This window comes from Elaeis guineensis, chromosome 6, assembly GCF_000442705.2.
Source record: "Elaeis guineensis isolate ETL-2024a chromosome 6, EG11, whole genome shotgun sequence".
Lineage (NCBI taxonomy): Eukaryota > Viridiplantae > Streptophyta > Magnoliopsida > Arecales > Arecaceae > Elaeis > Elaeis guineensis.
The window spans coordinates 111,370,884-111,387,901 of record NC_025998.2 but is presented as its reverse complement, the minus strand read 5'-3'; positions in this window follow the sequence as shown (position 1 = coordinate 111,387,901).

Below are 17,018 nucleotides of genomic sequence, written 5' to 3'. Positions count from 1 at the left end.
AGAAGAAATGATTAACAAATTGAGGAAATATGGGCTTGGGCTCATTGACTATTAAGTCAAGTCTAGTTTGTATATCATCTCTTTGAGAAAATATGACCAAGTTACCCTTATAAGACAAGAGAAAAAAGATCACTGTGATACTTATCCTGGTACACATTTGATGTGTGCAGCCCATGTGATGTGCTAACCAAGGAGTTGTCTCTACTTTGTATATGAGATATAAATATAAAATTTTTGAAAGGTTTAAAGAATTCAGATATAAAGTAGAGAAATAAATCAAAAAATTTTTATAGGTACTTCGATCAGATTGAAGATGCAATACCATTGAAAATTTTTTTTTGATTATCTCATAAAATGATATAGTTTCATATTGGACTGCTCTTAGTACATCTTAGCTCAACGAGATAAGAAGAGTCATGGGACTATATGAGATATAGTCTGGTCCATAATGAAATTCACTGATTTATTTTATTTCTCTAGGGATATGCTTTATTTCTATGGAATTGGGTTCTCTCTAAACCTATTCCTGCATCATCGTATGAGATATGGCATGGTGAGAACTGAATCTCGATTATTCTGAGATTCAAGAATGTCCAGCCTGTATTTAGCACAGTAGATGGATATGTTAGAGGATAGGTCTATCAAGCTCATCCTAAAAGAGTTTGGAATACTACTTTCTGAAAGAATTACAATGTGATTGTGATCCAACATACTATCTTCTTGAAAATTTATTTGATCAGGATGAAGCAGTGGGAGGAAAGTTATGCTCGAAAAGAACGTCTTTGAAAAGCAGGGAGCCTTGGGACCTTAAGAACCTATTTATCATGATGAGCCAGTAGACGTAAATTCCTCCTCTACCTCGTACACATAGTAAGATCTCCAATCCTCTCAAAAGGTACTCGGATATGCTTGACAGAGGATGTAGAGAAAGTCATTTATCATGAGAGATGGGAGCATAGAGATGATCCCAGAACCTACAATGTGGCGATGTGAGACATCGACTCTAAGAAAGAGATGTGAATAGTTTTCTTGAGTAGAGATCTTTTGAAGATTTCTATATGGAATAGCCTATGAATTTTACTTCTTGTGATAGGTGATCACAAGGACCACAATAATCTTGAAATTGGAATAAGTCATTTTGATGATATGATCAAATTGTTTGATCAGAAAGGAGAAATTATAAATTTCAAAAGGGTTAGTGGGAGTGTCCAAAACTGACATCAATTAAAATATGGTTGAATATAGATTTCTCCATAAAAGACATAAAGTGAGTATCCTAAAGATCTATAGTAATAGATGCAATTGGATGCTTGTGTTTTCACAGATAAAGTATAGAGAGTAGATGCTAAAAGGGCTCAACATAGAAATCTCAAAGAGAGGTCTGCTATCCTCTCGGATATAGATATATGTCATATAATGTACTTGAACTAATATAGTTATTATTATGATTGTCACAAGTAAATATCAGTTGTATTCAGGCGGAGAGCGCTGGATTGCTATAAAAATATCCTTAAGCTCTTAGGAAGAACTGAAGACATGCTCTTAATTTGGAGAAGGATCAAAGCTAGGAGTGGGAGGATACATCAATTCAAATTTTTTATTTGATATTATGATAGAATGTCTACATCATGGGGTGTGATCTTGTGTCGATATCTTGGAAGGGATTAAATAATCGATCGATGGAAGCTGAGTACACTATAGATGTGTAGGATACATTCTGATTCTAATGTTAGTTGTAGAATTGATTGTCATACCATCAGATGTCGTGACACTATATTATAAAGATAATCATACCATAGTCCTTGTTAAGGAGCCTAGGTTTCACCAGATATCCAAGCACATAGAACAGTAGAACACGCGACTATCTCGAGTAAAAATATATAGAGGTGTAGAGAGCAAACTCCACATGTGATGTGGATGACTTACTGGTAAGTCACTTAGCTAGCCTAAGACTAAAGCTTGTCTTATGAAGATGGGGCTTGATACATGGCAGATTGGCTTTAGTAGAAGTGGGAGATTGTTGGATGTATGCCCTAGAAGCTCATCTTAGCTGATACATTCCATATCTTAAACTGTACTTATTAAACAGTTATATTATTATTTATATTTATATGTCCATGAATCATCCAAAAAATTAACAAGATAATGACATATATTCTCAAAGAGTTGAGAATTTGAGACATGCGTCATTAATGGTTGATTCCTAAATTGCTCCTGATCATAGGATCATCATGGGGATGGTGATTGATTCGGATAGATCAATGCATGGATCGCTTCCTTCGGGTAGATGGATCTCGAGTCTGCAGTGTAGAGACACTGGAGTGAGAGTGCAGGTGGTTGTTAAAGAACAACTAGCACTGAGCGTGACCAATATGAGAAGTCACATGGATGTCTGCTCACTCGTTAGTAACTTTCTCGATGCTGCAGTTGTATAACTGGTTCTTTGACCTGAGACGATACTACTACTCGCAGTGAGGCTGTTGGAGTTTAACTGACACATCAACATGGATCTCAAGGAGCCCTTGTAGTGGATGTTGGCGACAATTGATCCACTGTAGGAGTGAGGTGTGCATTAAGATGAGATCTATCAATCCTAGCAGAAAAGAGTAGTCCTATAGAATTTAAGAGACTGAGTCTTTAAGTCTATGGCCATAACAATATGATTGATGGAAAAGAGTTTTCATAGAGTCACATATGAACTTAAGCTGATTGAATCTATCATATGACCGATATTGAGGCTTAACGATTCATCCATGACCTGCCATCTGGTCAGAACTCACGATAGAAGGATTGTATCATGCGCTAACTGTACCTAGAAGTTCATCTTTTATTCTGCTGAATTGCCACTACATACTGCTAGCTGTCACTGATGGATTATGAGACTCACAAGTATCATCTTGATGATCGATGATCCTTGGTGGGCAGAGTTAGAATTGTTCCAACCAATTGAAAAATATTTCAATGATATTGTGATAGAGATCATAATATATCTCACTATCAAACAGAATAGAACCTATAGGGTCACACACAAAAGAGGTTTTTGACTGATCAGATGATTGAATTATGATTATGAATCGTAACAGGATTTGATTATCAATTTGATTGATAATTGATCTAATACAAATATTGCATTATGTAACTTACTAAAGAGTTAGTAAGTTATAGGAGGATTAATTAGCAATAGGATTGTTGATTGGCTCAATTTGATTGAGCAATAGGGCTTGCATCAAGTCCAATTTGATTGGATTTAATTTGACTCATTATGGGTTTGATTTGATCAACCCCAATTAGGTTATAGGATAACCCCAAAAGGATCGGATGATTAGTTTCAGTTGAATTAGGATTTGGGTTTGACCCAATTCTTAATTAGACTAGGATATATGTATTCTTAGTTGGATTAAGAATCCTCATTTTTATGGGTGCACCAAATCCTAATTGGATTAGGATTAAAATTGAGTTTGACTCAAGCACCAAGAAAGAGTCCAATTGGACTAGGACTTCTCCTCCAATTAGGAGACATATAATCTAAATAGATTGGGCTCTAAATCAGATTTGGATTTTCATCTTTTTAGATCTAATCTAGTCCTAATATGATTAGGACTCATTGAAATTTAATTGGATTCAAAACAGTCATTTAAATGAAGAGTCCCATGTTGGATAAACTTCCTCTTCCATGCACCAAAATCAATCCCACGTGAAATCTATTTTGGATGCCAACTTTCCATGCCCCCTTTCCTCTATTTTTAGCATGTAATAATCCTTGAAATCTCCCTTATTCCCATGTAGATATTTGGGCAAAATCATGGTTTTGGGCGGCATTGAAAATTCTAGAGTCCTACATGTCTAGGACTCTCATCTCCTAATCAAAGTCTACTTCTCTTATGCCTATAAAAATGTGGGACTTGTGGGATGTGTAGGACCTGATTGTGATCTGGTTGAGATGCCAAAAATTAGATGAATATGCATGGAGAATTTTGAGGGGAGAAGTCATGGTAAAAAGGGCTCACGCATGTGGTTTATTCTTCCAACATATCTCTTCTTTCTTACACAACCAATTGTTCGTTGTTTGGACATCATCTTCTCTCCCTCTTGTCTATGTTTAGACATGGTTGTCTCCTCTTCTGTTTATCCAAAAATTGAATAAAATTATTATATCTCTATTGTAGAGATTTAGTTCATGGATTCTAGGAAGAAAAAAAAAGAAAGGATTCTTCTCATGATCTCTAGCGTAGAAATCAAGATCCTCCTACATCTTCTTGTTCTCTAAGAGTATCTTAAGAGAAAAGAAGATTTTCAACCATCAAGATACAATCTCTGTAAGGAAGCTAGCACCTCGGTGAGATCAAAAGGCTTCTGATTAGATCAAAGTCTCGTGTGGATACCCGTAGAGGTCGGATGCTTGTGTGGCTAAAAAGGATCTTCGGAAGATATCCATGATCATCTGTTCGCATTGAAGATTGATCCATATCCAGGTATGTTTTATAAATTTATTTTTTCTCTATTTAATTTTTGTATCTGAATCTTATCACACATATGATGATCCTACTTATGATTTGAAGATTTGATCTTATGTATGCTTAGATTAAATTAGATTTAATCTGAAAATTTTTAAAAGTCTGCTGCATACTTATTTTGTAAAATCATACATACATGAAACTATAAAATTCTAACACACTTAACCATTATTTGGAATGGAATTAATAATCCAATGATGTATCTCTTAATTCTTTGATCGAGTATCAACTGACTTTAGAATAGTCTGAAGAAACTTTCACATCTAAATGAGTTAGTCCATACTTCTAATTTTCTCTTTTTACTTGAAGATGAGTAAAACTCAAGTTGGGAGGTGTGTAAGTATATTATTTAGAGCATAGAAGTATTAAATTCTTGATTAATTGATTCATATTATATAAAATTTGATACTTCTTATGTTCTTTTGCAGCAAATCACATGAGCTACAAGTCCAAAGCCCAAAAGCCAAAAGCCAAAAAGAAAAAAAAAACAAGCTGCACGGTCTACATGTGGCTCACCAAAATAAAAGAATCACGATCCAGCGTGGCTCACAAGAGAAACCATGCGGTCTATCATGTCTATCATGCCAGGTCCACATGCGGTGCACAAGAATAGGGAAATTCGATCTATGTCGCGGTGCATGGGGGTTCAGCAGGTGTGCGGGCATGATTTCTGGCAGGTTCGGGCATGCTTCAAATGGGTTTTGGTAGGCAGATTGGGCTTGGTGTGGGTGCATGCGGTTTCAAGCAGGCACGAGTTCGGGCATTCATGCAATGAGCAGGTCCTGGCTTATGCAGGCGAGTGCAGGCGGAGTGGGCCTCAGACACGAATTGGACACGGTCCTGGTCCTTGGATGCGGTTCACTTCATGCGAATGTGGGTGTGATGGGATTCAGTAGTAGACTGAGACGTATGGCTTGGGTTTTGGATATCCTAATTAAAATAGGAAAGAGAGGAAGATGAGAAGATTTATGCGACTAAGGATGATTAGGACTCTTGGAGGTCGTTACGGCTATAAAAAGGTGTTGACCCTAAAATTAATTTTGATGATAACAAAAGTATTTGAGTATAAATTGTTAGATTACTAAAATAGCTCTTGAGAATATGTAGCTTTGAATTCAATTTGCTTATTCACCTCAAGTGTTTCCTGGCAAATCAAAATGGAGAGCCACCAATCAAATCATTTGTGAAAGCTCTCCAAACTAGCCACACTTTAGAAAAATTTTGATGGGGAATAAAATCAAGTAAATAAGGCAAATCTAGCCTAGAAAGAAAATTGAAGAAGAAAGGATGGTAAACAACTCTTGGTATGCTTGGCGCACAAATTGAGCTGATCCAGTCAAAACTGAGCCGATCCAGTCTGAGAAAATACAAAAAATAGAAAGCACAGAAGGTGAAATTTCAGGACTCAAGGAACTAAGCTGATTCAGTTTTCAACTGAGCTGACCCAATAAGTAACCTAGCCGACTCAGACAGAAAATTAGCCGACCAAGTCTGAGAATGCATCAAAAGATAGAAAGCCTAATTTTCAATCTATTGAAACTTAGCCAACCCAGTTCAAGACTGAGCCAACCCAGTGAGGAACTGAGCCAACTCAGAGAAAATTGAGCCGACTCAGTGATCTGTAATGGTTAGTTTTTGAAAAAAATAACTTTGTCCTATGCACCCTACAACAGTATTTTCACATCTCCAATAGATCAAACACTTTTCAAAGGATCTCTAAATGATTTTAAGTAGTAGAAAACATCAACATTATATAAGAAAATCTTTAGAGCATTGAAAAATATCTTTTGGAATCCTAGTGAAGAGATTTTTCTATTTTTGAGTTGAATAGTGAAAGAAAAGAGTGTCCTACTAATTTTTTGTTGTTCTTCCATCAGCCTCAAGCTGAGAGAAGTCAAAAAATTATCATTGAAGATCTTCACTTACATCTCTCAAGCATTCAAAGAAAAGAAATTAAGCCGACAAGCAAAGCAACTCCAACATCTTCTCCAAGCTTTATTAAGCATTTCTTTCTCTTTTAAATTTCATTGTTATTGTATTTGTTTTCAAATTTTTTAAGGTGAGAAACTTGGATTGGTCCAAGCCTAGAGTTGGACATTATATGTGATTTGATTGATGAGCCAAGTATAAAACCAATCAAGATTGATTGTTAGTCTATATAAAACAATCATTGTATGATTGTTGTTGGTGAGCCTAGGATAAAATCAATTGGATTGGATTGTGAGTCCAAGAAAAATAATCATACTGTAATTCTTATAGTGAATTATAGTTGAATTTTCAAGTGGTTTATTTGGAGAGTAGACGTAGGTGCCGAGTTTGATACTGAACCACCATAAAACTTTGAGTTTGTGATTGTGTGTTTGTTTAATTATTATTTTTACTTATTGCATATAATTTACTTGTCTCATTAAGCACTTATTTGCATAAGTATTGCTTAAATTTTTAAACACCCAATTCACCCCTCCTTGGGTAGCCACTCTTGGACAACAAGTGGTATCAAAGCAGGTGCTCTAATATTAATTGTTAATCTAACAGTTATAGAGCTAAAGATTAAATAGCAAACCCAATTGAGACTTCATTGGTTGAGGAGAAATCAACCAATAGACCTCCGCTCTTCAATAAGATAAACTACATCAATTGAAAAGTAAGAATAAAAATTTTTATCCAAGCACAAGATTATGATATGTAGAATGTCATAGTTAATGGCCTACACACACCCAAAATCATTGTTGATGGAGTGTCCATCTCCAAATCTGAAAAAGATTGGGATGAAGCCCATCCCTCTCTGCACCCTCCTATCTCATGCCCAAAAATCTCACACAAAACCTATTTTGTGTTAAAGAAGATGGCGTGGGACCTAGGGCTTGTGCAAGGGAGAGAGTCCTAATTAGCTGGGACTCTTCGTTTCTAATTTGATTCCAAATCAAATCAGATCTACTTTAAACACAATGAGAGAAAGAATCCTAATCTAATTAGGAACATAATCACTTTAATAAATTTCTAACCCAATTAGGAATTAACTGAACTCAAGTCTTGATCAAATCAGGAACAAGTTTTTCTTGTAATTAGGCTTGATCACATCAAACCCAATCTAAGTCAAACTGAATCTAATTCTATTAGACTTGATCCAAACCTCTTTACTCAATCAAATTAAGTCAATTAGCAATCTAATTGCTAATAAATCCTCCATTAATAGCAGAGTTTTAGTCTAGTGGAACTCTCCTTCAGAGTTTCAGTCCAGTGGGACTCTTCACTAGAGTCTCAATCTAGTGGAACTCTTCAGCCATCAGATCAGATCGAATCTTCTAATGTGTGTAACCCCATAGGTTCGAACCTAAGTCGGTAGTATAGGAATAACTTCCTATACTAATCGATGTAACCATCTAGCAATGAAACCCAACATCCAGATAGGCTGAAAGATTGCAAAATAATATTCTAGAACCTACTGACGTATGGTTACCATATAATTCATCTCTTTGATCCTAATGCTTAAGGTGACCTAGGGTTTAACTGTCAACCCTAAAATAGTCGACCATATTATATTTCAACCTTTCAAATCTATCACATGGATTATTCTGATCAAGATTTTACTAAATTGAAATACACTTATGCATTAACTCCTTATACAGAGGGGTTAATCCCATCTTGACTCACGCACTGACTTAATAAGTACTTGATGGGACACAGAAATCTTTCATCATTGAATTAAAAATTCAGATGGTCCGGCACCAAAGTATAGTGAGTTGCTTACAAGTCACTGTGGTGATATCAGGTCAGAGAGATACTTATATCCATACCCTTCATGAGCTACTCTTGACAGCAGAGTACTCGATAATTGGTTATATTCGGTGTGAATGTACTCTTACATTCTACCTGCATACCACATCAGTGTCTCCACACTCCTTGGTTAAGAGGATAACTATCCCATATAACACACCTATACTTGATATCGCTATCATTTTATTAATAGCATATCATTTGATCATGAACATGTTTTAAGAACTAAATGATAAATCCTCTTTTGTTGATTAAATATAACCCAAAAGACTCATCACAACACAGGAGTTCAAAAAAGATGGACAAAATATGATGACAAAGTCAAATAATTTTTATAAATAAAAATTTATATATAATTTATAAATATAAGTATAATCGTCAATGGACTAACGATTTACTTTGGGACATAATTTTTAACAACTCTCATTTGGACTAAAGCCAATCAGTACAGTATCGTATACCTATCTTCGACTTGTGATCATCGAACTCCTTGATTCTGAGAGCTTTAGTAAATAGATCGGTCAGATTTTTCTTTCTATCGATCTTCTGAAGGTCGACGTCACCTCGATCCATAATCTTTCGGATAAGGTGGTAGCAGTGCAGAATATGTTTGGTGTGCTGATGGGACTTCAACTTCTTGGCTTAAGCAATAGCTCCAGTGCTGTCACAGTATAACAAGATAAAACCATCAATGGAGAGTGCCACTCTGAGCTCGTCGATGAACTTTTGTAGCCACATAGCTTTTTTCATGGCACAGATACTGCGATATACTCCACCTCGCAAATAGAGTCAGCCACGATGTGCTACTTAGAATTTTTCTGATAGATTACTCTATCATTCATGGTAAAAATATATCCCGACACACTCTTATTATCATTATGGTCTGACTGAAAGCTGGAGTCGATGAAGCCCACTAGTTTCGAGTCAGATTCATCATAAACAAGCTATTGATCCTTAATATTTCTCAAGTACTTAAGGATGGTCTTTACGATCTTCCAATGGTTTTCTCCTAGATCAGACTGGTATCTACTCACTACCCCTAGTGAGTATGCTATGTCTGATCTTGTACATATCATGACGTATATTATAGAATCCACTATCGAAGCATATGAAATTCTAGTCATACGCTGTCTCTCTTGAGGAGTTGCCGGACAATCCCTCTTCAAGAGAGAAATTCCATAGCCTATCAGAAGATAGTCTTTTTTGAAATTCTTTATGCTGAACCACTTCAGTACGGTGTCTATGTACGTGGACTGAGACAATCCAAGCAACTTTTTCAATCTATCTTTATAAATTTTCATCCCAAGGATGTAGGATGCTTCTTCCAGATCCTTCATAGAGAACTGAGATGATAACCAAACCTTTATTCTTTGTAATGTAGAGATGTCATTCTTGATTAAGAGAATGTCATCTACATACAGAATAAGAGATACAACCACAGAGTTGTTTATCTATTTATAAATACAGAATTCTTCTCCATTCCTAACGAATCCATACGTTCTGATAACCTTATCAAAATACATGTTCCAACTCCTAGATGCTTCTTTCAATCCATAGAAGGATCTTTGAAGCTTGCACACTTTGGACTCATTTGTCAATATAAAATCTTCAGGCTGTATTATATATACCTCTTCTTCCAGCTCTCCATTTAAAAAAGTTATTTTTACATCTATTTGTCAGATTCTATAGTACATATGTGCCGTTATCGCAAGCATAATCCAAATGGATTTGAGCATTGTCACAGGAAAAAATATCTCATCATAGTCAACATCATATTACTGATGATAATCTTTGGCAACCAAATGAGCTCTATAGGTCTCCACCTTCCTGTCTGCACCTCTTTTCCTTTTGAAGATCCATTTACACCCTATGGGTTTAACCCCTTCAGATGGATCAACTAATGTCCACATATCATTGACCTTCATGGATTTCATTTCGGATTTCATGGCTTCAAGCCATTTATCAGAGTCGGACCTCTGCATTGCATCCATATAGGTAATTAGGTCCTTATTGTTCTCATCAAGTTCAATAGGATCCCCATCTCGAACCAAAAAATTATAGTATCTATCCGGTTGATGTAATACTCTATTAGATTTTCTTAATGGAGCCTCTACAATAGGTTCTAGATTTGACATCATCAAATCCAGTTTAGTGGGTTCACTAGATTATGTCGGTTCTATTTGTTGACCTTCCTCAAGTTCAACCTTTGAGGTATTAATTTCTTCCTCAAAGAATTTTTTTTTTCAAAAAAACTATCCTAAGGCTAACAAACACTTTTTGTTCATTAGCAAGATAGAAATAATACTCCTTAGTTTCTTTGGGATACCCTATAAAAATATATTTGTCAAACCTGGCTTCGAGTTTGTTCATTTTCAAATGTTTGACATAAGTCGGACACCTTCAAATCCTAAGGTGAGAGGGCACTGGCTTACGTCCCATCCACATCTCATATGATGTTTTACTTACAGATTTACTAGAAATCCTATTAAGTACATAGCAAACCGACCCGAGTGCATATCTCCAAAAGGAGATCGGCAGACTAGAAAACTCCATTATGGATCGAACCATGTCCAACAGGGTTCGATTTCTCCTTTCCGACACACTATTGTGTTGTGGCATTCTAGAAGGTATCCATTAAGAGACAATCCCATTCTCCTTAAGATATGTCAGAATTCACCAAAAAGATATTCACCTCCTCGATCTGATCGAAGAGTTTTAATATTCTTTCCAGTTTGTTTCTCTACCTCATTATCATTTGAACATTTCAATGATTCAGACTTGTGTTTCATCAAGTAGATGTACCCATACCTAGAGAGGTCGTCTATGAACGTAATGAAATAGTGGTACCCTCCTCTAGTACTAGTACTCATAGGTCCATATACATCAGTATGTACAAGATCCAGAACATCACTGGTTCGTTCATCTTTTTCAGTAAAAGATGACTTGGTCATCTTTTCATGTAAATAAGACTCACAGATAGGCAACGATTCATAATCATTATCTTCAAAAATTTCTTTTTGAGCTAACATGTTCATCCTATTCTTATTAATATGACCTAGCCTACAATGCCAAAGATAGGCATCCATGACATCGACTATTCTAGGATGTTTATTAGACATGTACATTACATTAGACCGTGATACAATATAAATATCATTGTTCAACTGTCCACACATCACAGTAACACCATTCAAAATGATATCACAAAAATTTTTCTTTATTAAAATCTCATAATTTGCTTTGGCCAAAAGGCTACAAAAATGACATTCAATAAAAAATTAGGATAGAAATGACAATCACTAAGAACAATAGAGTAAGAATCAAATATGAGCTTGATAATTCAACCAAAACTAGAACTAAAACTGATCTTCCATCTCCAACATTCAGGAATCTCTCACCGTCTCCAAATCTCCTACTAATTTGAAGTCTCTGCAACCAATTATAAATATTAATAAGACTATCAGTATCTAATACCCAAGTCATTATATCAAAATTTGAGAAGTTACAAGGTGTTATCATATAATTATCTTATCCAACAACCGATGCTTCTTTTTCTTTAGCCTGTTTGGATCAGAAAAGATATGTATTGAGGACAGTTCCTCTTCTAATGACCCTGCTTCCTATAATAGAACACTCTGCCTGACTTTGGTTGGCTTTGGACTTGGACTTTTAGGTCTGACTCCCAGCACTTTACACCTTTTTATTTTTTTTCTCGTTCTTAAAGGGATGATGTCCACCCGAAGAAGATCCTTCCACTACATTTACTATCTTCTTGTGGAACTGGTGATCCTTCTCAAAAGTCTGTAGCAACCCCAACAGACTGTGATAGTTCACTACAGGTTTCGTCATTCGAAAATGACTGAGAAATGATAGGTAGGATTTGGGTAGGGAGTTCAGGATCAATCCTTCCTAAGCTATTCGTGCAAGAAAAAGTCAAGCTTGCTCAGACACTCGATCTATTCGATCATGTACAATACATGATCGATGACCGATGCTTCCTCCCTTATCCGAGCATTAAAAATGACACAACTGGTCTTATGCCGCTCAACATCATCGGGAGTACCAAAAAACTCGTTCGACACCTTGAGCATGTCTTCTAACTGAGTCACTTCAAATTTTTGATTGAACTCGTCATTCATGATAGCCCACATTATGCAATGCACCATGGTGTGGTCATTGAGCCACTTCAAATAAGTATCTCAAACTATACCATAAGTATTAGGAGCAGGCTCTTCAAGTGTCAGATCTGCAAGGACGTACAAGATCCGCTTATACTCCAAGATTATTTTTCATTTTTGATATCAATTATCGAAGTTGGGTCTCGATAATTTCTTACTGTCTAACAGTGATCGGAGCGACAAGTTTGAGGCAATAACTACATAAAGAAAAATAAAATCTAATCAGTATATGAATTAATTAAGCCTAAAGATATGGACTTTATCTAAAGGTTCTCCCACTATTTTATATGAATTAGTAGCCTCTACTTTCAACTCGAAAAATTACCTTAATTCTTTAGTGGGTACTAGAATCCACACAGACTGCACATGAGCCCGTCTTTGACCGGCTCATCCATGTGCATCTATATATAGGTTTTTTAACCAATTATTTCATCAAATAATTTTTAGTAATTGATTTAGCCCCAGGTAAACTTTCAGTTGACTTTGGTCTTCTCTGCAAGTCCTAGTTAGGTCCAACCATTAAGATGATCATACTTAGAAATCTAACTACCAAATGATCAGGTCTGACCTTGGTCGGCTAACCTAACCACTTGCTAGAGAGACTCGACTGAGTCATCATATTATGAATGATAATTTCAATAGCAGATCAGCATCGGACCTTTGAGCCTCCAATGATCATCATACTAATGGACCTATTATCACCCAACTTAATGGGAGGCTATGATTTAGTTATCACCATAACTATCTTATTTTAGAGATCTAATAATTTAAAAGATTTAATTCATGAATTAAGAGAAGAGAAGAGATCAATTAGTAAACCACAATCCTTCCACTGACTTCATCAAGTCACTGAATTGGATCAGTGTCAAGCTGGTTGAAATGGCACCTAAATTAGTCACACTGATCAACCTTAATGGCATGAGTCAACTCGAATCACTTAGTGATCTAATCAAAATATAATCCATCAAATTGGCCATGTAAGTGAGATCGAAAGAAGGGTATGCTAAGTTTGCCTTAGACACCATCAAAATGGCTAGGCAAGTCATTCCCAATTAAAAATCACTGATCAAAATGTCAAACTTATCTTAGACACCAATTGATTAATTAGTTTTGATTTGACCAACCTAATAACTCAGGTTCAACCACTGAGCCTCAATCAAGGTCTATTTGATCTAATCAAAGACATGGACTTGACCACTTACAACTATTGTATTGGTTCTTGAGAAATCTTGATTTAATCTAATTTAATATTTGGTTAGATTTAATCAATTTTTCTACATAATCTATTAATTTTTTTATTCTAATCTTAGGTCTAACCCAATTAAAAGGATCTGATTTGAGCTAATCCATGCCCCCATATTTTGTGCAATATCATTAGATCTTAAATCATAATTCTATATCTAATTGATTCTACACTTAATTCTTAATTAAGTTCAGCATCAATATGGATTTAGGTTAAATTTTTTAAACTATTTCTCACATAAATATTTTACATTAAATCATAAAATCTTTTTAGATCATATCTAAATTTTTTATGATCATAAATTTTATTAAAATAATTTTGATCATTTGGATTAGATATTGTTACTTTTCTTTCAACTTGTATCACATACAACAAATCCTAGGATTTCAAGATCTAGGGTTTTACAGAAAAATAAGTTCTTCTTTTCATATTCTTCTTCATGAGACCTCATAGTGGCACCCCTACATGCCATAAGAGTACCTCATTGAATGGAAGGAGAGGGTCATGTAACCCTACTTGCTCCTATGATCGGACGGTCTGGTAATTATTCAATCCGAATATTTTGCTACTCAAATCATCTAATCTAACATGTACAGGTTGATCAAATATCAGATCTAAAAATAAAACTTATTTAGACCTAATCTAAACAACATAAAATCAGATTTAAATACATATAAAATCATATCATATCGAATGAGACTTTGATACCAATTGAAGAAAATACTGACAGTTCTATACATGCAATTTTAAAATTTTATAGCAAATCTTGATAGATTAAATAATTTAACCTATATTACATATATAAGATCTAATCTAAACTACCATGTCAAAATCTATGATATGATTAAATATGAGATTAAGATCTAAAAAAATAAAAATCTGCATCGATCATATCGATTCTGTAGACTAGATCTAACCCTTAGATCTAACCAAACCTGATCTAATGAGTTCAGAACTCGTTACCGAAGCACGAGTTGCTGATCTCCACAAGTGTATCATGTGGATTAGAGTTCCTTTAGGTTGCTCACAGCCATACAAAGGTGTCTGATTTCTACAGATCATCTACACGAAGAATGGATGCTGATCATGCTCCTTGTGAGTGCTAGCTCACAAGGATCTTTGAAAGCTGATCTTCTTCTTCTTCTTCTTTTGATATCTTAGATGCTCTAGAGAGGAAGAAGAATTAATGGAGGAAGAGAAGAGAAGAGAGAGTAATATAGAAGAAACAACTTTCAACTAGATCTCATATATGGGCGTCCAACTATTGACCCCCTATTTATAGTAAGGCATTAGGGTTTAGGGTTTGGAGGAGGCATCAAACATCTCCACGCCACATCCATATGGGGCATCCTAATTTTTGTCAATTTTTGTGATGGTGTGAGGAAGAAATCAGATCTTTCTCATGCCTACCAAAAATTCCAACGCACATAGGGAAATTTATTTTAGCACCATCCTACTTTCTAAACAAAATGGATCTCTTTTCTTCTTATTTTTTTTATCTTTGATTCGGATCGAATTTAAATCAGGAAGGAGATAAGGACTATGACTCATCAGGATTGCCACTCACCCCTCTTTATGCCCTCCTATCTCACACCCAAAAAATTCATGCAAAATCTATTTTGCGTTAAAGAAGATGGCGTGGGACCTAGGGCTTGCACAAGGGAGAGAGTCCCAGTTGGCTGGGACTCTTCATTTCCAATTTGATTCCAAATCAAATCAGTTCTGATTTGAACCCAATGAGAGGAAGGATCTTAATCTAATTAGAAATATAATTATTTCAATAAATTTCTAACCTAATTAGAAATTAATCAAACCCAAATTCTGATCAAATTGAGAACAAGTTTCTCTTACAATTAGGCTTGATCACATCAAACCCAATCTAAGTCAAACTGAATCCAATTTAATTAGACTTGATCTAAACCTCTTTGCTCAATCAAATTTAGTCAATTAGCAATTTAATTATTAATAAATTTTTCATTAACAGTAGAGTCTCAGTTTAGTAGGACTCTCCTTCAGAGTCCCAGTCTAGTGGGACCTTCACTAGAGTCTCTTCCCAGTCTAGTGGGACCTTCACTAGAGTCTCAATCCAGTGGGACTCTTCAGTCATCAGATCAGATCGAATCTTCTAATGTGTGTAACTCCATAAATTTGAACCTAAGTCGGTAGCATAAGAATAACTTTCTATACTAATCGATGTATCCATCTAGCAATGGGATCTGACATCCAGATAGGCCGAAAGATTGTAAAGCAATATTCTAGAACTTGCTGATGTATGGTTACCGTATAATTCACCCCTTTGATCCTAATACTTAAGGTGATCTAGGATTTAACTGTCAATCCTAAAATAGTTGACCATATTATATTTCAACCTTTCAAATCCATCATATGGATTAATCTGGCTAAAGTTTTACTAAATTAAAATACACTGATGTATTAACTCCTATGTATTCAGAGGGATCAATCCCATCTTGACTCATATACTGACTTAATAAGTACTTGACTGTGCTCAAAAATCTTTCATCATTGAATTAGAAATTCAATTGGTCCAGTATCAAAGTACAGTGAGTTGCTTACAAGTCATCATGATAATCTTAGATCAGAGGGATACTTATACCCATACCCTTCGTGAGCTACTCTTGACAGCAGAGTGCTTGATAATTGATCACTTTCGATGTAAATGTACTCTTACATTCCATCTGCATGCCATACTACTATCTCCACACTCTTTAGTTAAAAGGACAACTAACCCATATGGCACACAACGATCTATACTCAATATCGCTATCGTCTTATTAATAGTATATCATTTGATTGCGATCATGTTTTAAGGACTAAATGATAAATCTTCTTTTGTCAATTAAATATAGCCCTAAGGACTTCATCATAATATAGGAGTTCAAAAAAGATGGACAAAATATGATGAAAAAGTCAAATATTTTTTATTAAAAAAAATTATATATAATTTATAAATATGAGCACAATCATCAACAGGCTGATGATTGATTTTGAGACATAATTTTTAACACCACACACACCCAAAATCACTATTGATGGAGTGTCCATCTTCAAACCTGAAAAAAATTGAGATGAACATGACAAGAGACTAGCTCAACTTAATGTTAAAGCAATGAATGTTCTATATTGTGCTTTAGATGCAAATAAATTCAATAGGATATCAACATGTTTATCCATCAAAGAGATTTGGGATAGACTTGAAGTCACCCATGAGGGTACTAATCGAGTCAAAGAAATAAAGATAAATATGTTGGTACATAAATATAAGCTATTTAAAATGGAACCACATGA